This window comes from Balaenoptera ricei, chromosome 3, assembly GCF_028023285.1.
Source record: "Balaenoptera ricei isolate mBalRic1 chromosome 3, mBalRic1.hap2, whole genome shotgun sequence".
Lineage (NCBI taxonomy): Eukaryota > Metazoa > Chordata > Mammalia > Artiodactyla > Balaenopteridae > Balaenoptera > Balaenoptera ricei.
Window position 1 is genome coordinate 88,242,907 of NC_082641.1, and position 25,889 is coordinate 88,268,795.

At 40.0% G+C, this 25,889-nt stretch overlaps 1 protein-coding gene across 2 annotated transcripts in view; it reads right to left on the minus strand.

The window, feature by feature from the left end:
* EFNA5 (ephrin A5) overlaps nt 1-25,889 on the minus strand; it is a 280,729-nt gene that overhangs the window by 195,698 nt on the left and 59,142 nt on the right. The window lies entirely within an intron of this gene.

The window sequence follows — 25,889 nt, forward strand, 5'->3', positions numbered from 1 at the left end:
ATAAACAGTATCCCAAATAATAAATGATTTAATAAATGTACAGAGAGAGAATAGGGCCTTCTGAAGACTTAAAGACTTGTACGCTATGTATCTTCTGCTAGTTTACGAAGCTAGGCCAAAAATGTGTTGGTGTTGCTCAACCTAAGTAATCAGAAATAATTTTCCACTGAATTCTGCTACAGGCCCCTGAGAAGAATATTGGGGAACGTCATTATTGTGCAGATATTCCTTTGAGCTAATTTTTAAACGTTATTTATATTTTCATCCCGTTCAAAATAATGAGAATGAAACTAAGCATAATTTCTAAAGAGTTTATGACCATCCTGTACAAAAAAAAAAGTAAAAATAAATGTGCTCATTCTCTTTTTCTGTTCCTCTTCTCTTCTACTCTCTGGTCAGATCGATGTCAATAAATTCCACATTCCATCTCAAACAACAGATGAATAGAAGATTAGCTTTTCAAGGAAACAGCTGTAAATAACTATAATCTAGTTAGGAGGATTCCTTTATGGCTGGAAAGGTTTTAACAACAGGAGTCCTAAGTTTCCCTGATCAAAAACTTTAATTCCCTCTCCTATAGGGAAACAACAGGACATCTTCTAAAGTTCAAAAACGAGGTCACATGTATAACATTTATATATACGAACTAGTAATAAAGAACCAGGATAAAGAATTTTAATTCTATAAAATTTAGGCAAGCAAAGATCCAAAGTTCTCATAACTAAATATTCCCTGAGGAAAAAGTAAGAAGCTGGCTTGATATGAATTAGCAGTCTTTGTCCTAAGAGTGACCCTCCCCCTTTCCCAAAATATAGCAGCCTAAGAGAAGGTCCAAATAAATTTGGCCATGTTTAAAACTAAAAATGAAGTAGGAATAATTTGTTTGGCCAAAAATTCTGGTTCAGATTGAAGTACCTAAATAAGCAAAGTATGAAAATACCAGTTTTTACTGGAACAGTAATAATTTGGCTATAAAAATATTAATTATAGACTACTATGTACCAGGCATTGGCAAGACAATGGGAATATGAGGGGTATAATTTCCTCACTCATGAAATGTGAACTTACTTCTTCAGACATCTTTCCAATGAATAAGAGTTTTGCTGGAAATGCCTGTTGCTTGCTAAGAACAGAGAGGATCCTCTGTAGGATTGGATCTGCCCCTTAAGTACCCGCTCCCTGAAGGCCAGCATGGGTCATGCTATGGCTGGAGAGCAAAGGCAGAGTGGACACAAGGGAGGAAAAGGATCTGGATAACAGGATGTCAGCACTGCCATGGAAAACCAGTCTGTATCTTAGAATATAAATATGAAAACTGCTATTTCCAATGAGTACTTTACTTGGAAGAAGACAGCTCTTATCCAATTAGAACGGAGTATGTCTTTCATTTGATAAATTGAGTATCTTCCTTCCTTTAACCACCAACTCTGGAAGGCACCCACAGCAAACCAGATATGATAGATGCAGGTCAAATACAGGCAGATTATCTGGTGACCTGTACACTTAACCTACACCTCAGAGCAGAGATGAGGGCCCTACTCCTAGCCACAGTTCCAGAAAAGAATACATCGTGGATCCAGGCAGCCTCAGTGTCCATGGGGAGCTGCACATCCCTAGAGAAGGACCACGTGCAAACACTCCCCGAGGTCCCAATTAGCTCCAGGGGAATAATGAGGAGGTCTAGGTTGCTCTGGGAATATCAGGCTTTTCCCCACAGAACCAATCAGAACCCCCTTAGGAAGTCTACAGAATAGAACTCTGTTCTTAAGAGGCCAATAAATTGGGCAGTAAGCTAATAACACTGCTTGAGTTATCCTCTGAAGTAACCTTGAACTTCCAAGGTGACTGGAATTCAGTAGTCACCAGATTCACCTAAACCAATGGCCTCTAAATTACACCAAGGAGTTGGGCTCACCGAAGTTTAACTCCTTTTTTTGATGTCCCTATAGCAAAACAGGCTGCCCAGAATTCAGTCCTTTTAGGAACAGGAGCACAGCCAAGGCACAGTCCAGGTGGCTGGCTGCAGATTCTTCCCTGAGATTTATATATTTCCTAAATTTATTATTTCAGCATTAGTAACCTTTAAATGTGATAACTGAACATTTTTATTTCAAATATTATTTGAGCCTTTCATCACCTTATGAATATTGTCAGTCTCTCTTAGTATAAAACTCAACCATTGAGAAATTTAATGGGCGCAATTAATGTCTGATTTGTTTTCCTTCCCAATTGACAGCATTTACTAATAGTTATTGCCAATGAGCAACTTGCTATCCATTTTCATAGTTCCTCTTGCTATGGTATCTTGTGTGAATTTCCTAGTATATAGTAAGTACTCAGTAAATCTTTGTGAAATAAATGAACGAACTGAGCTGTTGCTAGAATACAATGAGGCTCCACATGAAGAATATAAGAAGGGGTCTGACACGTTACAGGCACTCAATTATCCTGAGGCAAGAGTAGAAGTGGTGGTAAGAGTAGTCATCATAGTAGTACGTCTTCTGGTGATTCTACTGTAGGAAAAAAAGGCCCATCGGATGGAGAGTATTCCCTGGTCAGGGGGAAAAGTCATCTTCCAATGGATGTGGAGGAAAACAGGATAAGATTTGAACAGTTTCATGCAATATCCATGGCAACAGGCAGTGGGTTCCATTTTTTCCTGCTTCTCGTTTATAATAAGTACTGAATGGAAATTCTAAGTTAACTTCTGTAAAATATGAAAGCCAAGGACCGTCTAACTGGCACCCAAGCCGCTGGTTCATTCCTGTTGTACCACATAGATGGCAAAAAGGGGTACCTCAGTTTCTTGTCATTTCTCATAACAGCAACAGCCAGTTCAAGGCAAGGAGGAAAGCAGGTGTGGGATCTGGACGGATAAATGATTCCAAAAGAGACAATGGTAATTCAGTCACCAAGTTAGGGTTCTGATAAATTCTAAATAATATTAGGCTATATGTATAAATAGGAAAATTTGTGAAGAGCATCCTTTGGTACCTGAAAATTGCAAATAAAGAAACAGAATTTTCATAATGAACTTGGGATGAATCAAATAATGGGATACCAGATCAGGTACTATATCCGCTATCGAAGACAGGTGAAGTAACTACAAAAAAAGGGGGGGGGGAGATTTTATTGAGATAGTGAATCCTTTAAAATTAAATCAGTCCTCAAATATGGAAAAGAAGGAAGCTGAGACATATTTTGAGACAGTTTCTGCCATAGCAGAAATTAGCCCTAAATGTTTCAGAACTGTTGTTAGAAGTTACATAAGAACATCTGGATGGTGATAAATCAGTGGAAGATATTATATGGTATAAAATGAAATTACACTTTGGGGACAGTTTAGTTCACTGGTATGTTTAATGCTTTGAATAGCATGATAAGTAAAACTGCTGAAATGAAGACTACTATGTAAAGCAGATCAGTCACAGAGAAAAATCAAACTGACATGAAAATCCCCATTAAACTAATGCTGGAGTGGGTGCCATTTTTTAAATGTGACTTCTCATACCACTGGACTGAAAAGTATTATGTTTACAATATTTTACTTTGTTTCTGAATTCTCTGGTTGACTCATGGGATTGCTCAAATTCAGGTATTTTTGTTTTATTCAATCATGCTCAATTAAGAATCGAGCCTGCCTACATAAAACTCACTACATAAAGATCTGCAATTATGAAAATAATTGCTCACAGTAATGGTTTTTAAAAGGCAATTCATACCTAGAAATCAGGAAAAATAAACTAGCCTTTCCTATAAAGAACGAAACAAAAGATGGTAAACAAATACAACAACCAAAATAGCAGACTTCATAAATCCATCTTTAGAAAGAACAGCTAAAAGCATGAGATTGAGGAAGGACTTAGAACCATGAACAGAATGTAAAGATGTGGACACACTGCTCTACCCATGCATCTAGACTCAAGAGAATGTACCTTGTGCTACTGTATTTTAGGCATCCCTGGAGTGTTTTCACTTGATGACTATTTTTACTACCCCCTCCCCAAAATAATTATTATCCATTCACGTATACATTGTAAATGCAGGGAGTGGTTTAAACGTGGTTTTCAATTTTATGATACAAGTCAATGGGAAATATTAGGCCATTCCTCCCACGGCCTAATATTTATAGAAACGCACCGATCTTAAAGGAACAATCTATAAAGCAAAGCCTCTCAGTTCAGAAGGGAAACCGAGAACGCGCCCTCAAAAATTAGTTATTTTAAGAGAAGAATTTAGGTTAAAAATTAGACACAATTTGGTCTTCAGAAGTTTTTAGCTTTTAAGCATATCAATGAATTACCAAAGAATGCTGCAGAGTCTCTATTTTTGGAGTTAACAAATGCCTTTCAGATATGTCTAGGTGTAATCTTACGTGGACATAGAGGGATCAACCAGATTCTTTCTTACAGAACCTCCCCAGACCTGTACGTCAATGTAGACTAAATGGATACACCAAGTCTCTTAGAGATTACATTTATTTTCACCTGTATCTTAGCAAAGTGTAGAGGGCAGGGGAAAATAATGGGACATTGGGTTGGTTTTCTAAATAAAATCCTAATAGCAGCCAAGAGCCGCTTAAATGATTAACATGTATGAAACAGAAAAATGCTTGATAACAGGCTTAACCAAACCAGGCACTTTTCTGCCTGTCCTCACCTCCTCCTTCTTTTGATGGAAAATTAGGGGAGTAGTAAAAGTGGAAGCCTCTTGGCCTCCAAAGAAACCTGAAAGTTATTTCAGGATTCTCAGAAGACTTCTTGACCTACTTGTATGCTGGGGGGGAAAAAGGAGGGGCAGGAAAAGTGGCAGAAATAATATGTAAGGTTTTTAGAGGTACTAAAATCAGGCATTTACACTTGCAACTGTATGTAAGTGATTATGCTCTATACCACTAAGACAATGTCATCACTTTTCTGTCTTTGTCACCTACAACTTTAAGATACGATGACTGTTCCTCTCTTCTGGGGCTGCCACTCTCTAACAAACAGGAAAACAATCCAGCCAGCAGGAGATGCTAAGAGAAGACACGTGGACCCTAAACTAACAACCGCAGGCCCTATGATGCTAGGCATCAGGCTGCAAACCAACATGAACAAGAGAAAGTGATGGAAGCCAGACAAATTGGGAGGGCCACACGGCTCACCACATGCAAGGATGAAGCTAAAACCTTGCAATGACCTTCCTTGGCTCATGCAATAACTCCTTGAAAAATATGGGTTGGCAAGAAATTAGACAAACCAAACCCCTGTCTGGGAAGACTATTCAAATTCTACTTGCTGCTTATGTGGTCGGAATTAGTCTTTAAAACAACCAGATTTTATTTTTATTAAAAACCTACAAAACGGGCTTCCCTGGTGGCGCCACGGTTGAGAATCCGCCTGCCAATGCAAGGGACACGGGTTCGAGCCCTGGTCTGGGAAGATCCCACATGCCGCGGAGCAACTGGGCCCGTGAGCCACAACGACTGAGCCTGCGCGTCTGGACCCTGTGCTCCGCAACAAGAGAGGCCGCGATAGTGAGAGGCCCGCGCACCGCGATGAAGAGTGGCCCCCACTTGCCGCAACTGGAGAAAGCCCTCGCACAGAAACGAAGACCCAACACAGCCAAAAAAAAAAAAAAAAAAAAACCTACAAAACAACAACAGCGGCAGCCACTAGGCCTTTTGGCATGTCGCTGCACAGTTAGAATACAAAACTGGGAGCCCATTCTGGTCAGCCCCAACTATATCCTCATGTCCTGGAAGAGGATCTTCTCATGATTTTTCTTTTCTTCAAGTGATGTTCGTCGCCTATTTATCCCGGTCTCTCTGCACTGACACTAATCTGCCTTGAAATTGGCTGATTCCGCTCAAACCATGTTTACAGGGAAGCAAGTTTCATCAGGCCGTCCTTGTTCATAGACCAGTTTATGCTCTATAGCCAAGAGATTATTAAAAACTATATATTACATGCATACACTTGAAAATGACTCAACTTGGGGAAGGTAACTATCGTATCTGCATTTCATTGCTTGTGTTGTAGAAAGGGGCAAGGTAGCATTACAATCTTGAATGAAAATTGTTTCCTAAATATATTATCCTCCGTGAGAAACATTTAGCAACTGTTAGTGCCCAGGAGACAAAGACTAAGAGGAAAAAAAAATGTGCTCAATAGAATGTAGAGAGGGATGGGAAGAGAGAGGAAAAAGCCTCATTTAAATGATCAAGCTGAGCATTAACCACAAGGAGAGAAAAACAAATGTTCTATGTTTTCCACAAACATCAATTACGTCTAGTAATTTAGCTGATTTCTCTCACCGAACAGGTGCTCTGGCTACAGTGCAAAGTGCAGAGCGTGCACACCACCCCGGCTCCTATGAAAGGTACCAAAGGTCCTCAACTTGCTCTAAAAAAGATTTCCAACATTCCAACATTGTTGACGGTTTTCTCTGAGCCCCCCACCAGGTATGTGGCATCGAGGGAGTGAAACCTAGTCTAGGGACAGCCGAAAGACTGGCCACTTCAAGAGGCTGCAAATTTGGGGCAAACAGAACAAACTCAAAGAGAAATTATGCAAATGGTCATGGATTTAGGCATGTTAAGCCAACTGAATTATGCTTGACAAGGAGGAGCAGGACGAATGAATTAAGTCTACAGAGAGCCAAAAACTAAATATAAGTAACAGATTTAACTTTCTCATACACTAAGCCCCAAACTGCTTAAAGAACCAGAATCAGTCCTTTGAGTTTAATTCCCAGATCCCCTTTTACACAGATTGCAAAATGCAAAGTGACTGGAATACCTAAAACAAGGAGGAGGGAAAAGATATAATCAAGGGCTCTGCTAATATCCAACTGAGTTAAGCAGGCTCCAAAAAATGAAAACTAATTATAAACATAGACAGACACACACACACCCCTAGTAAAGAGAATGAATACTCTTTTCCATAGTAAATATTTAAAAACTGTGGAATGAAGTTGAACTGTATGAGGTTTCCTCCGCAAAGAGGTACATCTCCCAAATGGGACTTTAAATGAAAAGGAGGCAGTTTGCCTCTATCTTTGTTATTTAATCACCATTGTTTTGGGGGGTTTTTTGTTTGTTTTTGAAGTCCAGAAGAGATCATGTTTTAACACTTTTTGTTTACTTTCTCCCTTGGTTACTGATGTTGATCCCCAAAGAGAGGGGTTTCTGTGGAAGCAATCATCTTAGGTACTAAAGCATCTGTTTGCTTGAGTTTTACCCCTTGCTAGGTCAACTTAAATGACTTGGGTTGGCTCTCTCTTTGCTTACAGTTCCAGTTTCCTAAATTTCTCCCTCTATAAACCCTGCAAGGAAAAGAATTCCCTCATGCTCCTGCCTTCTCTTGACAATGGATCGCTATATTACCTTGTCTTCTGTAAATACACGACCGACACAGTATTTACATAGGACTGGGGAACACAGCTACTCATATTCCACGCCCTGGCTCTTGTGTGCCTCTGCACACACCAGGTTACACACCTCAGCTTGACAGTCTGTTCCAATGGGGGAAGAGGTAGCCTCAGACGAGGTGGCCCAGAAGCGCATTAATGAGTGTTAACTTTGGCTCTCACTGGAGACAGTCATCTTGGATAGACAAGCCAGGCGTCTTTACCTTGGTTTCCTCACCTGTACAACAAGAATGCCTTCTACCAAAGGAGTTAAAAGGATAAATGTAAATGACTAAGGAAGGCGGTCAAGACTTTCATAAAAATGCTTAAGAAACATAACTCATCTCCTCTCTTACAATGGTAGTTCCTTCCTATATTCTAACCTCTACCCTCCAAATCACAACCCTAGGAAGAATGACATTCTTGAAATACTTCCAAATGAGTTCCATCCAGAGGGAGTAGAATTATAGCTCTGTGTCAAATGTCAGTGATCTAGGATCTCTAGGCACCGGCGTGATTTTATCTTAAAAGTAAATACCATGCACACATAAGGCAAGAATCTCACGTGTTCCAGGGCCATAAGGCTGGACCAAGCTCAGTGTAACCACAACTGCTTTCAGAAATTGTATTGAGAACTAATGTGACCAGAACTCATTTGGACAGTCATATGGATAGTTTATGTGCCCATATTTATGAGCATTTTCCACACCCATAATCATAGACGCCTGTAACCAGTTTGGTTCTTAAGGTAAAAATTTTAACAGTTGTGTGGGTCAAGAGGGGAGTATATGTGTGAAATGAATCTATTATTGTACATATTTTATTACCATCTGTGGTTTCAATGATTCTTAATTACTTAACATGCAGTTCTCTGTGCTAAGAATATATTTAAAAGTAAGCTACCCTGTTCAAGTAGTTTCCATGTATTTGGGGCTGGGTAGGGAGTAGGGAACAGAGTGACAAAACATCAGAGGTCACAAAAATTCTCAGCCTACTTACAAGCTTTACTTGGCTAGCACAGATTTTTTTTTTTTTCAATAAGACTTAAAAGTCAGCGTCAAATTGACCTAAAAATCTAGATTATTAGTTTGTCATAAAAATATGTTAACATCTGGCAACACTGTTCATATTACTCTTCATGCTCAGCCACAGAGCTGAACAGCAGCTGCCCTGTGAGGTAGGGCCTACGCTCTCCAGATGACCGCAGTCTCACTTCTGTCTGCAACACCCTATCTGCCTCACTTATTTGTGTTACCTTCTTGGCCTTTATTGGCAATTGAGTTTGAGACACCTGGTATAGCTCAAGGAGCTTAACACCTGGAAGATGCTTAGTAAAGATCTATTGAATGAGTCAATGAAGGATCAAACTTTAAAAACATCAGAGTAGGGACTTCCCTGGTGGCCCAGTGGTTGAGAATCTGCCTGCCAATGCAGGGGACACGGGTTCGAGCCCTGGTCTGGGAAGATCCCACATGCCGCGGAGCAGCTGGGCCCGTGAGCCACAATTACTGAGCCTGCACGTCTGGAGCCTGTGCTCCGTGACAAGAGAGGCCGCGATAGTGAGAGGCCCGCGCACCGCGATGAAGAGTGGCCCCCCCCTTGCCACAACTAGAGAAAGCCCTCGCACAGAAATGAAGACCCAACACAGCCATAAATAAATAAATAAATAAATAAATAAATTTAAAAAAACCCACAAAAACATCAGAGTAGATAGACTAGAATATATATTGGGTTTGTCTATTTCTCAAAGCAGTTATTTTTACTACTGTTAATGTTATAGACATTAAAGCGTATTTTCAAATGGGTTTCCAAAATTTAAAAATAGTTTGTGTAGAGGAACCTTCAATTTTACCAACATTCAACCTCCACTAAATCACAGTACACATTCAATACATAAATCTGACCAAGAAGCCAATCAAGGAATGTAAACCCAGCCCTAGTTCTTGAGCAAAGCTAAGCCTATTACTGCATGGTTATTTGTAACATGGACAGGTTTTAAATATTCTACGAATCCTCTCATTTTTTTAAATCTGAAAATCTGACCGCACCCAAAAACCTGCTGCTTTAAAAATTATTTAAAATGGACCTTGAGTTGAGGAAATGAGGCAAACCAATGATATGACTTCTTTTAGATGGTTTTAAACTCCATGGAGGTTAGGGGACCCCACACAGAACACTCCTACCAAAAAGCTGTAGAGACAGGCTCCGCAGAACAGGACCCCTCTAGAAGGACCCCAGAGCTGAGATAGGGTGTTTTCAACGTGGATGAATCAGCATAGGTGGGCAGGACGTGCTGCGGAGCTGTACACAGCTAGGGAGGTGAAGTGAAATCTCTGGCTGTGACTAAACCATCACGCTGTCTAATTTCTCCACCAAAATGACAAAACAGGGAGCCCTCTGCCATTTTTTTTCTGTGAATGAGTTCAGCCTGCAAGCCATAGTGGAGATGGGAAAAACCAAGCTTCTTTGACTCATTTTTCAGCCACAAGAAAGCATCAATGAAGCAAAATCTGTCAAGTTTAACGTTTCACAAAAGCAGCAGTGAAAAATATGAAAAGGGATGTGAGAAACTGACCTCCAGAAGAAGTTGTAGCATGTCATCTCTGTTCACGCTCCTTATTAGCAGTTTCTGTGTAATTCCTTGCTGTCCAAGGATGTACATTAGCACCTGTTTTGAAACAGCTCTGAGAGCGGTGGAGTGAGCCCAGGATTGGGGAAGATACTCATCAGATATAACTACTCGGCCCTTATGTGCACTCCCCGCTGTCAGTCATCCATCTGCGACTGTCAAGCAAGGCCAGACTGTCCCAGGAGGCGGCACCTCTTCCCAGCAGAGAACCGGACTTCGGGGTTGAGCCATTCGATGGCTGTGCACCAGGAGAACAAATCTGTTCTCTGTGGAAGGAGAGATTTCTGGCCAATCTGCTTGATTACTCTAACGGGTTGAGAAGGCTGAGACTTCAGTGGAGAAACTGCTCTGCTTCTGACTTAAAACCCAACCTTCTCTGCAGTCCCTAAGGCATGCCCAGTTTAGTCAGAGATTTTTAAACCTTTACGGAGCAGGTTCTCCTGTGCTGGCTGCACATTAGAATCACCTGGAGGGCTATTAAAACCACCACCACTTAGACCTCATCTGACTCCAATCAAATCAGACTCTACAAGGGTGCGGTCCAAGCACTCCCTGCCCTCCCCCCAAGGTGATTCTTAAACGTGCATCCAGTGTTGAGAACCACAGGTCTAGGAGATGCAAAGTGAAAAAAGAAACAAAACCAGAAAGGAAATGCTAACTCAAAAGAAAAAGGTAGAGTAAAAGATGGGATGGTTCTGTAAAAGGACCACCCCCTCTCCTCACCAAATACTTACAAACTTACCCTAGGTCTCCCAGGACAGCTCAGAGCTAATTCCTCTCCTGACCCAGCTATCACCCTCTTTCCACCTGAAAATCCTTCAGTTATTTATAATCCAGGTTTTTTGGTTTTTTTTTTTTAATAAAGCTACTAAACTAGAATTACATTCTGCCTACTGGAGAATCCTTGCTTCTAAAAAAAAAAAAGAAAAAGAAAAGAAAAAGGTTATTTGATTATGTGATTAGTAAAAGGGATAAGACAAAACAAGGTATGAGCTTGTCCTCTCATTTCTTGTCATTACTGGCCCTTTGAACAATTAAACTTGAATGGAAAAAGGGCATCTTGTTTCAAATAATACCGTAAGCTTGTATATATTTGCCTTGTTGATACAACCTGCTTCATCTGTACTGAAAATGGCAACATTTGTGATAGTGGTGAAGGCCTTTTATCAAAGACCAATTTGGAAGGTAAGGTGGATTGTTAAAGATTATGTATACTGACACTTATTTTTAATTACCTTCTAAATAATGTGATTGGATGAGTCAGCAAAGCTACTCCAGGCTTATAATGAGGGGTAACAAGAATGGCTATCTGGTGGTGATCCTGAGAGGCACTGGGCCAAGAAAAGGAAAGGAAGCGGGAAGGCAGGAGGGGGCAGGAGGAGGAGGGGAGAGGAAAAAATGAGCTCTGTCATTGCAGGGTGTGACAGTAAGGGGTTTGGATAACTGTGCCAGCTGCCGTAATCACCACCATCCACAAGCCAAACCCTTACACATAAGCTCAGAGATTCAACTTTTTTCAAAAGTTAATTTTTAAAAGCAAAACCCAAGTTAATAAAATGTTCCAGTAATCCCCTATCATCAAATTTTACTCTATTTGCGGTATGGAACTTCATTTATTCATATTTTTAGCTACCAAGTCACGGCCTGCTTTCTTCCAACCGTTTTCTCATCCTTCCCCCTCACACGGTGCCCCACAGACATGCCCTGTTGGAGGCCTCAGCAAGCGGGACCCCCTGTGCTCTGCTGCAGATGCTGAGGCGCCCTGCTTGAAATGAGCAGAACACAAAAGAATGGAACACGAATCATTATTCCCACATACAGATGGCATTGCTCATTTTCGTGACCTGGATACCAAAGGAGACTTCGGGCCAGAATGGCGGCTGGGTGGGTGCGCCCCTTCTTTTATTACTGTATCTCATATCAGAGAGTTTAATTTGTGTGATTTGTGGTGGATGGCTGGATGACAACACGAAATGAAACGGAATCAAAGAAAACATGGAAGAAGAAGGAAGTGGAGTTACTGGTTCCCCCTTTAGTAGCCAAAAAAGTACAATATAAAAACCAAGATTGAACCTTTGGTTTAAATTTTTTTTTAACTTTGATTACACAGTTGGGTTGGTTTGTGAATATGGTAATAAGTTTAACCTTTAGCGTGGACGGCCGGATGAACAGATGGAACCTCATTAATTGTGAAAAATTATTAATCTGTCTTCCTAAGAGGAAGGAAAGTCGGTCATACTTTACAAAGGAATTTGTCTGTACAATGTAATAAAGGCAAGACTCACTATACAACTGGGGGCTCGTTATGAAATGGATATGTTTGATCAAAGTCTGTACCAAACCCTAATAATTAAAATCACCTCACCCTAACATAACAAGCTTGAATATACCATTAACACAAAGCTTAGTTGTTGTGTATTGCCATGTACCCTTTTAAATCCATTATTCAATAAGTATCCTTTACAGAAAAAGAAGCAGTAACTCCTTCTGGGGAAACTGAGCAGGGAAAATAAAATTAATTTACTATGAACTCCACTTTCTCAAAAATTATAAAACTTATTTAGAGAAGGATTCACTTCTGACTAGCCCCCCTGCAATGCCACAAGTCACACCATTCCCCTCAGCGTGGACATTACAGCAACAGGATCAAAAGCAAAAGATTCCGGATCAGACAGACCGAGATTTCATGCCCAGCTTTGCCATTGCTAGCTGCGTATGAATCACGTGCAAGATAATTAAGCCTTTCAATCCTCAATTCCCTAATCTCTAAAATGGGGTTATAATATACTCCATAAATGTTACCCATGAGAGAAATTGATACATGAACCTTAAAAAGTAAAAGTGGGGGGGGGGGGGAAAGGCACTTATATTTCCAGGTGGTAATAAGCAAAAAGACTTATATTGCTAGCAGGTGATAATCACAAGACTCCAAATATTTATTTTTCTTAAGTTGTCTAGAAAAAATATTTCTTGCTTTCTACTTCTGCTTGTCAAATCAAGACTGAGAAATAAAACTCAAGTATAAGAAGTAAAGCTACAATTTTACTTAAAACTATTTTGTTAGAAGAAAACATAATTTTCTTAGTAGAAAGTGATAACAGATGTCTTTCCCTTTTTATTAATTTATCAATAATAATTTTGATCATTCGGAACAGAGCCCAAATTTATCTTTGGACTCAAAATGTTTGAAAAGTTATTCAACTTGTAAAACTGAAATGTCTCTGTCTCCTGGCAATAGGATATATGGAATTAGCAGATTATGACCACACTCCTCCATCCTCCCCTATCCAAAGTACACAAAGGAATATACTGAGGACTCTTATTTTTGTCACCACTGAGGTTTTACATTCTGAGAAAACCAGCACAAAGTGAAGTCCTAAAGTGAAATCTCACTGGCACTTCACTAAGACAAATCAATCAAAAATTGGATCAGTGAGATCAAGACCCCAAGACTCAAAATCTAGCTCTTGTCACTTACTAACTCAATGGCTGTGAGTAAGTTATTTAACTTCTCTGAGCTTATTTTGTCACCTGTAAACTAAGATTAACAATACTTCTTTTAGGACTGATGCAATGATTAAATGCAGTTAAACAGCCAGCCACATAAAAACTATTTTAGAAAATAGCTCATTATTATAAAATTTGATTTAAAATATTTTTTTAAACACCCACCAAAAATTTTTAATAAGGGGAATGATCCTTTTAAAGCCTAAAATTAAGTATCAAAATGAAATTATATCCTATATAATATATATACACACACATAGCACAAGGTATACATGAGTAGACAAAGGCAAGTAGCATATATATACAGCCTTGTCTTGGTCAAATTTGGTTTCTATCAGACAACCTAACAAATTCCAACGTAAGCTTGTACTCAGCCAACATTACTTGGAAATGGATTCATCTTCCACAAAATTATTTCCTTCCACTGGCACTGACCCATCACCACAAACATCATCTAGTTTTTTCAGAACACTGAATTAGTAGCTGGATGCAAGAGCTGAAGAACATCTTGAAACACAGCCATATTGTATCACACAGAATATAGCTTGGAAAAATATTACTTTTCACAAACAAAAAACTTGGCTAGAGAAAAGGGGAAGAGAAGATTAAAACAAAATATCTCCAAGTAAAAAGTGTAGAAAAGGAATTGAAACAAAAACACTGAGAATTAAGTGTACTCAAGCCTTGTGCATTGTTGCTGCTTCCAATAGATGCATTTTAAATATAACAAGATGAATTTCAACAGACCATGAACCAGAGATTTTCAACATGATAAAGGGGAAGCGATATGTATTCAATTTTTACAAGTACTGAGTGAGCAGAAAACTGAAAATTCTTCAGCTGCTGATAATGTGCTGATAGAAGTGCATCCCCCAACAGAATTCCTAATGAACTGCCAGAAAAATAGAGAAGTATTCAACAAACTAGAGAGAACAAATGACTACAGAACACTAACATAGATCTCTAACAACCTCTAGAGTCATTTTCCTATTTTTGAATGAGAAAATCATTAAAGACCATTCCAACAGTTTATTTAACCATTTACAATAACCTTAAGAGTCTTCAAAGACAAGAGAAACTCATAAAGCAATATACGTAGGAGATAATGTAGAACATCTAGCATTTCCACTGTTGAATGAGAGCCTCACACAGGTCAAGCCCCATGCTGGGTACTTCACGTGCCTCACCACTACCCATCTCTCAGTGACATAGAGGGGGGAGACAGTGCTATTACTTACTTTTCACAGATGAGATTCCTCTGTAAATTACTTAGCTCAGAGAAGTTGAGCAATTTTCCTTACCTGAGCCTTGCCCTGGGCTCTGCATTATTTTTAACATCTTATCCATAGTGACTGGCTCTGACACCAAACTGAGTGGGATAGTAAATACTCCAAAAGGACAGATGGCAAGCAATAAACTGAATTTATCCATGAATAGAAGAAATTAAATTCTGGGAAGATTAGTTATGCTTAAATATGGAAATAGCAAGATTCATAATGGACCACAGACTCTTTGTATGATGGGAAATACAAGAAAAAAAACTGGAGAATAAAACAGAATTATTCACTTGAAAGGTTTACAGTATTTCCTTTGGGAGGCTATGTATTATAAATGTACCCACAAAGCAACTTCGGAACCCGTAAATACCTAGAGATCAACATATAAAAGGTCTATGAAAGTCAGAAATCAGAATCAGAATTATGAACCCTGCCTGACCAGTGTACTATGACACTAATTTGTTGCTCATCCAGTTACACTTAAATTCTCAATTCTTAAACTGCAATATAACATTTTTCATTCTTTTTCTCTAAAGTAGCCAATAATCTAATTAAAATTTTAAGACTTCATTGCATGGCAAAATACCACAAGGTTTAATTCTTTAACTTCACTGAATATGGAATACTTCTTCTGAATTATAGTCACTGTCTTTTAGCTCAATTCACTGAGTTAAAGATGCCCGAAGAACTGGGACTCAAATGAAACACCAGAATTCTGGACTGGGGGCATCCTAAAGTTCAAGACATTGTTTCCCTACTCAGGAATATTGTGGATCTATTAAAGCAGATAAAAACATCACACGTAACTCATTTTTACAGTAGCTTATGAGGTCTACAGAAAATGGACAAGGAAACAGGACAAAGATCAGTAGACACATATTGGAAATGAAGTGTGCACAAGGTTATACATTACAGCATTATTTACATAGAAAAATACTGCAAACAACCCAAGGGTCCATCACTAGGGACCACCTAAATAAACTACAGCACATCCACACAATAAAATGGTATGAAGTTGTAAAGAATAATGAGGAAGCTTTCTTTGTACTGAAATGGAATTTCCATATTTAAATCTCCAATTTAAAAAGAAAGGTACAGAACAGAGTATATAATAAGCTCTGAGTATAGTATGCTTTGAGTAAGAAAGTAGGGATTATAAAAAATATATCTGGATGTGCTTGTATTTGTACAAAAATGGAACACTCAAAACTGTAATAAAAGAGGTTCTCTCTATAGGGGATAGTGAGGACCAGGGGGATGGAGACAAGGATGGAAGGCAAACTTAATATATATACACCTTTTAATATCGTGTTGACTTTTTAACCTCCTGAATGCATTAACTATTAAAATGTAAAATCAAATAGAAGTTTTACTGACAACAGAAACGGATAGAAAATTTTTGATAATATATAGTAATTATAAATATCACTGAAGTCTAGAAGGACTTATCATCAAATATTTAATGAAAAGTAGCTACCTATAGAGCATGTGACAAAACTTTGGAGATTTGGTGAGGAAAGAAGAGTAACTGCCAATGTATGTTTCCAGGAACATCTTACTATAGGCAGTTCACTCTAAAGACTCCAGAGACAGCTCTCATTTTCAAAACGCACCTCCTAGGCTGTGCCTTGCAGAAACTCAATGGCAGTTGCCTCTAGGAACACACATGGAAAAACCTGAGTGTCTGTTGGAGTCCAAAGCAGCAGCTTCCCTTCAGGACTCTCCCCAGTCTCCTGAATACATTCCAAACTTGTAAAAAGAAATATGAAGTGGAAAGACTCAAGAAATGATAATTATGACAAAACCCAGAACAACAGAAGAGCCTGGATGCTGGCGTTCCTCGTGATGTCATCTGGACAATGAGTTTGAGTGAACAGTGTCTGTCAGGGTTCATCACAGGCTACTTCCCAGAAGAAGTGAATTTGCACCAAGGTTTAAAGGTGACAAAAGGGAACTGAAGGCCAAGTTGACAAGAGATGAACTGCCGTAGATTTCACAGGGCTGTGTGAATAGACAGAAGAGTGGCACAGAGATGAAATGAGGGCAACTGTAATGGCGTGCATTTAAGGGAAATGAACATAAATTACATTTGGAGGGTGATCAATGGGCTACAGGATGTCAGTTAGAACCCAAGAAGAGGAACTGTTGGCTACTGATGACGATTCACGGAAGATTACAAGCTAATACACTGCTGTAGCCCAAACGCCAACAATAAGCTGAAGGTAATCAGCTAAGTTATTAAAAGTGTTCCCTTCTTAATGCACAAACCAAAAGTATGTTTACCCTTGGTATTCCATCTTAAATTTGGACCCTACCACCCAAAGAGCTGAAAATAGTCCAGAGGAGAGAAATTACAGTGATCAAGATAGGGAGAGTCCCCAAAGACCTATAAAGTTTAGAATTCCTCTGTCTACAAGAGTGAAAGCTGAGAAAAGTGATGATCCAGTTCTTATTACCCTCAAACCTGATAAATATGAGAAACTAAAGCAAGCAGTCTTTATGAAGTATGTGGCAAACTTAGAGAACTCATTACCCCTAGGGGCGGTTCACGCTGAATCTAAAAGTCACTTCTAAAGAGGTTTAGATTATTTCATGGGAAATACATTCAACACTACGTAATTATTAGAAACAAGCACCATTTGTAGTATATTCCAAGGGAGGGAAACTTTGTCTATAGTCTTTCAGCCCTGTTGGCAAGCAAAGAACTCACAATGCAGTCCCACCTCTCTCTCAGCTCTTAGGTCCACTGGCAGGACCAACGGAGGGGAAATCTCAAAGGAAAACAAGGCAAACCTCAAAGTATAACGTTAGAGATGCACCAGGTAACTCACTACCAGTGTCCGCTCACCACTGCACTGGGCTACACCATCTTCTCAGGACTGCAGGAATAAATGCCATTCTGAAAAATCAACCTGAATGAATAAAGTGTACAAAAGTAAATGAGGTTAGGAAATCTGTACAATTCAATCTCAAGAAGACTGCAAAATAACAGGAAAAACTTCTCAGTTGATTTAGAGGATAAGGCAATGATCCTTTTCTTAAAGAAGAGTTCACACCATTTAAACAGAAAGGATTCCCTGAAACTGACATTAAAAACATTTCCTGGGGCTTCCCTGGTGGCGCAGTGGTTGAGAATCTGCCTGCCAATGCAGGGGACATGGGTTCGAGCCCTGGTCTGGGAGGATCCCACATGCCGCAGAGCAACTAGGCCCGTGAGCCACAACTACTGAGCCTGCGCGTCTGGAGCCTGTGCTCCGCAACAAGAGAGGCCGCGATAGTGAGAGGCCCGCGCACCGCGATGAAGAGTGGCCCCCACTTGCCGCAACCAGAGAAAGCCCTCGCACAGAAACGAAGACCCAACACAGCCATAAATAAATATAAAAAATTAATTAATTAATTAATTAAAAAAATACTGAATGTTTCCTTTGCTTTAAAAAAACAAAACAAAACAAAAAACATTTCCTAAGGGTGAGAGCATGAGCTGAGCACTTACTAGTCAGTAGACACTGTGCCAGGTGCTCTAAGTTCTTTAACCCACGTTTTCTCCTTTTACTTTTAATACCTTTACAGAAACAAAAAGGAAAAAAGAGCTAGATTAATTTGTGGGGGTAACCTGGAGCCCTGAGAACGTGACCACATGCTGATGACTCACTGAAACGATAAACTCTGCATGCCAAAAGGCTCATTAAACTCATTAGTTGTATTCTCAAAAACCTATGTTTTAGGGTAGAGTAATTCACAGCTTTCCAGGAACTAATTAGTTTTCCCTTTCTAACCTTAATGCATTTTTAAAAATTTTTCTTAATTTACTGAATACTTACAGTGAGCATTACGCTGAATTTAACACTTAGGTTAATCTTGGGAAAGAGATGGGAGCTCACAAGAAGCCAGGAAGGAATGGGAATTTATGATCACTCAGGAAATGTATGCATTATTAATGGAATTCAAAGCAGAGACATGATCAGTATGAGTAGCCCTTTCGCAGTCTCCGTTTAACGCAGGAGTTTAAATTTGGAAAATCGACATACTTCCCTTGACTATCGAAAATCCAGCCTTTTATAAAATGTTTGTAATTCCAAATATTGTTGAGGAGTTAAGGGGGCACGGTTTGGGGCTTCATTACTTCTAATCAGGCCTGTTAATGTATGTGGATGTATAGTCCTAACAAATAACCATTCCAAGGAGGAAAAAAGGCAAAGAGACCATGGAGCAAAGACAGAAATCAAGCCGGTTAACTGCCTTTGGAAGGGAAAGTGGAATTGCTTCTTGTTTTGGGGTCACAATTTAGTCAGGAAACCCAGAACATCAGGAACAAAACAAAGGCGCATTCAAGCGAAATGAACACGGCAACTACAAAGTCCATGTACTTCACGCAACAGGAAGGTGGTTAGACCCCTCGGCCCCATCACACACCCACAGGTTGGGGACAGGACTAACAACCTTACTTAATTACAAGGTAATTCTTATCTGGATTCAACCCGAAATCCTCAAACTGGTCCTAGGTTATAAACGGAGAAAGGAAAGAAAAACCAATTTGGGATTCTGGAAGTCAGAGCAAGTTCTCAGTGGTTTAAAAGTGGCGGAGGAGAATAGAAACTATGAAAAGGGAGCAAAAAGAAAAGAAAAAAAAAAAAAGTAATTAGAGGAGCACAGTGACCAGAGGCTGTGGGCTTTCGGATAAAAAGTCCTAGACATTGGCAAGAGACAGGAGAACCAGCCATCTGGGAAATATCATAAAAAGTCAGGCTAAACCTACAGACCTCAAAGGCTCCCGAGTGCATTCCAGTATTACCAAAGAGTTCAATAACTGGTGTTCTTAATGAGGGCCCTGGTTCATTGAAAAAACTCACCATACTCTACCGGACCACGTCTGGTAATGACTGTGACATTTTAGAACCATTTGCAATGAGAGCAGTTATAACTGTTTCATTGTTTAAAGGATTAAGCAGATTTAGGCAGAACTCCTCCTTCCTGAACACTCTGGATGAATTAGTTACTATGAAGAAGGTTGTAGTTCAAGGTGTATCAAAGAGTCATTCTTCCTTTTAGTGGAGCTGCCCACCTGACTCCGCCCCATTCCATTTTTAGCTTAGAAAGGAAAGAATACACAGAGTTAATTATGGTTCTTCAAGAAAATATCATGGCAATTTTTATCCCTTACCTTCACATAAATTTACAGGCTTTTCTAAGTGACAGGATAAATCACTGTCTCTGTTACATGAGGACTTCTACTCAACAGAGATTAATAGGCCATACCTCAGGAGAACAGCGCTCCCATTCTGAATGATACACACGAACCAAGGGAAAGGTGCCATTTCAGTCATTTACTTCCACAAAATGCAACTTAGTCACTTCAATTACTGCTGTGACTCACCTACTAACTACTGGCCGCAACAACATCAAAAACATTCAATCACCAAATTTGTCATCAGTGTTTTTGTACATGTTTCCCATGCTTGGTAATCTGCATTTGTTAAGAGCAGAGAAACATTAAAAGTGGAAGCAACACCACAGATACCGTCCTCGCCATCCTGCCACTCTACCCATGAGGAGTTGTGACTTATGTTAGCAAGTGGAAACTGGTAGGAATGAAACTTCTTTTACAAGAGCAAGCCAAAATGATAGCAGAAATTTACTTGATATGGATAGTTTTACAGAGCTGCAGCATGGCTTCTGTGCATAGAACAAAGTGAGCTAATCTACTTTGCAAGAAACAATGACCTTTTAAAGCAAGCTATGATAGGTTTATTCCTTACTTTACAAAAAGACTATCAGTTCTTTAGCAGAATCATCAGGACAAGGTGATTTTATAAGGATTAATTCAGGCACTCCTTTTTCAAGGTGAAGTACACACATTTCTCACATCTTAGAGGACATAAACCAGCAGTATTCTGCATATATATGCAATAAAATTCAGATAACCAATAAATCTTGAATAAGACATCATTGGAAAGCTAAGTATCAATGAGAGAACGGCTGTTGCCTGTCACTAACACTAATCTTAATTTTTTTTTTTTTAAATGGACCAATTTCACTTTTTAAAAGTCACAAGAAGACATTGGCTGTGTGGATTTCACGTCTTACTATCTCGGCAGCAATATGAAATAAACGGGAGCTGGAAAGGAGAAACAGAACACTAGTTTCCATGAAGGAAATAACTTAATTCAGTATTCTTCCTGCCCTAGAAGCATCTGTCCTCGGCCTTACTGTATTTAAAAAAAACAAAAAAACAAAAACATGGAAGAGGGAATAGAGACATGAATAAAACACACAAGAAAAACATAATCTAGAAATTTTTAAAATGAATATAATTAGTGCAAGTTGCAATCCACTTCCCCTGAAGACATGTTGGAACACAAATCTGTTTAAGTCTACACTCCTCACTCCCAGGCTTATGAAAATTGAGGAAGAACATCAGGGGAAAGAAGTTGGGCATGCATGTGAATTTTTTAAACACCCTAGATGATTCTGACTGGTCATCCTAGGTCAAAACCACGTATCTGTTCAAATCACGGTAGTACACTCACTGGTTCACAGGCTCCTTTATTTGGTCAACTAATTTCATGGAGTGTTTAACTGGTAGGTATTTTCATAGGTCCACTGGCCCCTAAATGGATTCGGGCTTTGTTCTAAATCTCTCCCAATCTACAAATGGGTATCATCTCCTTCCTCTTCACAGGCACCTGCCAACCAGCAACCTAATGACAGTCATCTAAACTAGCAGAACTAGTTAATTCTTCATAACTGCTTGCTTTGCCTCAAATAGTGCAGCAGGGAAAGGGACAGCAGCTCCGCTGGGAGGAAAGCCATGTGGGACAAATTAGGTGCCGCTGTAAGATTTAAAAGCCAGGGGGAAAAACAGAGCTAACTGGAGGCAGCTGTTAGGATGTGGTTTCTCTGTTGATATTCTTCTCCTTCCCCCCTAAAGCCTCTTATGGGTATTAGGAAGGAAAGCATGTATACGACCCTACGGAGAGAACAGGCTCTCTCGACTGTACACGGGGCCGGAGACCATAACTCAGCATGTCTGAGACACAAAAGTTACCTGCCAGGGAGAAAGAGGTAAAGTGCTGTAAACCTTTATTTGATAATTTTTAGAAACCCTCTTCTAGCTAAACACAGCCATACAGCAGAAAACTGCACTGCTGGCAGAAAGCAGTCACGATAACTAAGAGAAACTCTGCAGGAACAAAAACCCTTAGCTAACTGGAGATTTAAGGCTGACCTACCAGTTGGCAAATGGTACATCCTGTTGCTGTTGTGACCTCTGCCCTCCCCTCCCCCAACTCCACCTTCAAACTCTCAACCCAAGATTTCAATATGGCTCATTGCCAGCACCTTTCTCCTTTCTTGGGTGCAAAATTGGTTCTGATGGTCCATACATATTTCAAGAGGCTTTGATTTTCAGCTTTAACTGAGAATTAATGTCACATACTATTTAAAATAACACAGAGAAGATATTGTTCTTACAAGAACCTCCCTTTCCCCTGCCTGCCCTGACCTCTCTTTCCTTCAATATTGTCCTCAATAACGGGCTTTCTTTCCTCCTTGTTAAGCCAGTATGGGGAACTGAGAGGAAGCGGGGTGGGGGGAGGGAAGTATTTCTATTTCTCTTGGCACTGAATAAAATGGTTTTCTAGGGGATGGAGTATCACTCCTATTTTAATAAAATTCCTGTTTCCTATATAATATCACTCAGGTCACTTCAACGTGAGAAGGTGATCAAAAACAGAGATGAGAGCAGGAGACTACACTTGCGGATAGTAAACAACACAGCCCACATGCTCCAAATCAACGCAGCACGACAAGAAAGCCCTCTACCCAGTGCTCCAGCTACTCAAGTACAGCAAATCTAACACTGTCACGTGCTCAGAAAATAGCTGTTGCAACAACTTAATGCAATGAAGTCACATTTTACTTTTTTTTAAAAAATCCTTTTACTTTCCCAAGCTCTGTGTCATAATGAACATCCATCGAAATTGACTTTTCCTGGCTCCTAGGGCTTGCTTACACCTAAAGCGTTAATGCAGAATAAAGAACAGACTGGAACAGTTTTGGTCTTAACTCTTAAAATAGCTTTTCTCTTCCCACTGGGTAAATGAGTAAATGAATCCCTTTGATTCACAAAGGGAAACTTTTATTCCTTCCTCCCACCCTCTCATCCATCCATCTATCATCTTCCTGTTTTATTTTTAATTGCTTTGATACTTCAGCCCCTGCTACTCTATCCCAACTGTAGACACACACATGCGTGTACAACACGTACACACACGGATAGTAATGTGATGTGGCAGAATTTTTACCTGAACTACATACTGGCTGTAGGACTTCGGCACGTTACATAATATTTTCAAAACTTTATAGTTTTCCCCTTCCATAAAATCAAGATGATAATTCCTGGCTCATAGGGCTACCAAATAATATCCCAGCAGAGCAAGAGTAAGCACTTTATAAATATTAGTTCCCACCTCTTTCCCTCTCCCCAAGCACAATGTACTTTAGTATCCTTTAAATATAGACCTTGCAGGTCAATGAATAGGAAGGAGTATCTTCTGGGGGTCGCTGATGCTGGGAAAAGTCCCCAAATTTTTTCCAGTGCCAGTTTCTTATTTCAGCACTTCTTACCTCTTCTTTCATAAATCTGTATTCTCATATCTTTAGTAGATTGATGTTTTCTTTGCTTTTCTAATCTTTCGTCAAGGTAATGAGATCTAATATACTGTAACTATATTGGCAATAGATACCAATTTGAAACAAAACTATAAATATAGTCATCCTGTTACTAGCCTTGAGTTTTAAAGCTATGTTTAAAATGTTAAAAATTTCCCACAGCAGTGAAAGCCAATATAAAGTTTATGTCCTAAAAGAGATCATCCACAAGTGCAAATAAAAACATTTCTGAACCAGACTACTAGGACTAATAACATATTTCAACACATTAAGATGAAAAATGGGGGAGGCTTGTGATCTCCTCTGACCCTCGGGAGGGAGGGAAGCATAGACACACACACTTATATAACACAGTGAGTGGGCAAACCCACTCTCTTTTGGGGATGGCACTGCACTCATTTCTTCTCCATCTCCAAACATCTGCAGTAAAGTTTGAGCCCAGTTAATCGATATCTTAAAAAAACTGTTTAAACACAATAGTGTCTATTTTACTTTCTGGTCATTTAATGTACAAACTTTTAAAACTAATGATTTTTTTCCCCCATGGATTTCAGGTTTTACTAACCTATATTACAAAACAATAAAAAACAATCTGTTGTGACATTTAAAATCAATACTCATCATGACAGAGACTATGATATTTGGTAGCTGAACTTGCATCTTTTCAGCTGAAAATTCAAAAGTTCATCTTGTTTTTCTTCTTCACTTCTCAAAAAGTTTGTGCAGGGGAGGAGAAGAGTCAGGGTGGGGACACAGGAGAGAAGAAAGTAAAATATAAATAAATCTTCAGTGGCAAAAAGGGCCTCACCTTGCTTACCACGTATGGCCCATACCTAAGAACAGACCTGGACCAGAAAAACCTATTCATTCCTCAACGTCTCCCATCTCCCTAACACCCCTCCATCGTACTCTCCCAAAGCCTCCTTCACACTAAAATGCAGATAAGCTGTCAGAGCCTGGAAGTCTAAGCCATCTACTACCCATCTGCTCACAAATTTCCCTGCGTTTTTAAAATTCAGCACCATACAAGGAAAATGGCATTCAGCAAAGCCAAAAGGAACACAGACCCAGTTCTCGCCTGAAGAGGGCTGGCAATGTGTACATCGCTGCTGCTGCAGTTAATTCTGAAGCAGGAGTTGCACTTGTAATATAGAAACATGTCACTTGAACTGAAGCAAGGGCTTCCGAAACTAAATGTCCGATGCCGGTGTCTAGATGTCTCGTCTGCCACTCAGAATACGTACTTCTCATCTCAGTCCCCAAATGCCGGGGCACCTCCTAACCGGTTCTGGGATTCACTCTGTACCCCCCTTGAGCAACTGTACTAGGAGACTGGATCTAGTCAATGATACGACAAAACAAAGCCAGACTCCCAGGCTGTGGGCTCACAGCCTCATACACGGTCTAAAATGTTAAGCCTCATTCACCGTAGAAAGACACCGTTCAAATCCTCGGTTCCCCTCTCGCTCATGCAGACATACTTTCAAACGTTACGTCGCATGCAGGCAGGTCTTTCTGCCTGGCTATTTCAGCTGAACATGTCCTTTGCAGGATGTTCTCTTTGTCCCCTGTGTGCCACTGTGCCAGGCTGCCACGAGCAGAGGTGTCCTGGGGTCCGGAGAGAGGGGCTCCCTGGAGCCTGAGATGGAAGCTCCGAGGCCCAGCCTGGCCGGTGGCAAGCAGGACCCAGCTCTCGGCAGAGGAGTGGGAAGGGAAGCAACTCCAACCTCATGTCTGGGTGTTACCCCCCCGCTGGGCAAGACACGGCCACGCTCACGCGGGCTCCCCCTCCCCAAAGGGCAGCGGAGCCCGTCCGCGGCCACAGCCTCCCCCCTTGTCCGCAAGGGCACTCTCGATGGCCGCGGGCAGCCCGCGCCAGGCTCGGCTGATTCCGGAAGATCAGTGAAGACTTCAGTCTCTGTCAATGTCCAAATACCCAGCCTACAGATCACTTAACTAGAATTTGGAAGGCTTTAGGCTTTTTAAATTAACCCTACACAGTGCTTTCTAATTGCGAGATGCTCAATAAATAGGCACCACAAAACCTCCCGGGCTTCTTCACACAGTGAATCCTGTGTGTAATATTTCTTCTTGGGAAACACGGATTTTACATATTCCATACACATCTATATGCAGCTACAATAATTCATACAAGAAATCTCAAATAATCAAGAGGCTGTTAAATTAAGTAAGAAGGAAGTTGGAAGGAGACCAACTAAAATGACACAGTGTAATTAAAAGGGTGTGCTTTCTAAATTTCTAATACAATGTGTTTGGTTGTTACCGTGTATATGACTTTGTATGGTTTTTTTGCCAGCCTTCGGTATCCCGCAAAGAAACAAAAACAATGAAAATTTACTATCAATAATTTCCATTCATTTAAGCAACAACCGAAATCTGTCATTACTAAAATT